Here is a 1,487-nt window from a genome sequence, read left to right on the forward strand (position 1 = left end):
ACTAATACTAAGCCGGTCACAGTGGCTTACACCTTTAATCCCAGCGCTTGGGAGGCAGAGGCAGGCGGATGTGAGTTCAAGGCCAACCTGGTCTACAAAGCGAGTTCAGGATAGCCAGGGCAATGCTGAGAAACCCTGTCTCAAAAAACAAAGCAAGCAAGCAAACAAACAAACAAACAAATAAAACAAAAACAAAACAAAACAGCCTAATACTAAAATCTCAGGGTTCTAAATAAGTAATTGTGCATATACTAAGCAACTATAGTCTACAATTTGCTTCCACGGTCCCAACACTTCTGGGCTCCGTTGTGTTGTTGTGTTAATGAAATCATGGCTTCCTTGCTGTTACCCTAACTAATAAGATTATCAACGATTCCTTCTTATGTAACATGCATTTCTATCTTGAATAGTGACTTGGATTCTATCTTTATTAACCTCATTTCCTAAACCCAGGTGACCTCCTTTGTCCATCCAGACTTGATGGTCTGGAAAACTCCTGCCTAAGACTCCCTGCTTCAGGAGAACCAGACATGGAAAAAGAATGGCCTCGTGTCCGTTTTTTGCCCTCTCTAGTACTCAGACTTGAAAAATAGTCAATATTTTTATTTCTGGCATGCCAGGGAACATGGTTTTTCTAAAGAATAAATCAGTGTTGAATAGCTGTCTTTCTTTCTTTTTTTCACAAAGTCAGTTTTATTTCTAAGATTCTGTCATAAAACTTTTATTGAGTACCAATAGTCACCTGCCACACTCACACCAGGTTGTCTGTATAGCCAGAGGTGCACACGTTTAATCCCAGCACTCAGGAGGCAGAGGCAGGTCAAGACCAGCCTGGTCTACCAAGCGTGTCTTGAGAAACTTAAAAAAAAAAAAAAAATTAGAGGCTGGAGAGATGGCTCAGAGGTTAAGAGCACCAATTGCTCTTCCAGAGGGCCTGAGTTCAATTCCCAGCACCCACAAGGTGTCTCATAAACATCTATAATGAGATCTAATGTCCTCTTCTGGCATGCAGGTATACATGTAGGTGGAGCATTATCTACATAATAAATAAAACACAATCTTTTTTAAAATTAATAAGTTTAAAATAAATAAATTAATTAAAATAAATAATTTTCTCTTTTTTATTTTTTTGTTTTATTTATTTGGCTTTTCGAAACAGGGCTATGAATAGCTTTCTTTAACCCCCTCCTTTCTGTAGTGCCAGGCCAGATCCTAAGTGCCATCCTCAGCCCCGCCCACAACCCCCCCCCCTTTTTTTTAAAGACAGGGTTTCTCTGTGTAGCCTTGGCTGTCCTGGACTCACTTTGTAGACCAGGCTGGCCTTGAACTAACAGCTATCCTCCTGCCTCTGCCTCCTGAGTGCTAGTGATGGAATTACAAGCCTGTGCCACCGCCTGGCTCCCCCCCCTCCCCCGCCCACCTATTCTTAAATGGACTGCCTTCTAATCAGTTGCTCTCTGGCCTCACCATGCCTTTATGCTCTGCAG

The sequence above is a fragment of the Acomys russatus genome, chromosome 27 (assembly GCF_903995435.1).
Source record: "Acomys russatus chromosome 27, mAcoRus1.1, whole genome shotgun sequence".
Taxonomy (NCBI): Eukaryota; Metazoa; Chordata; class Mammalia; order Rodentia; family Muridae; genus Acomys; species Acomys russatus.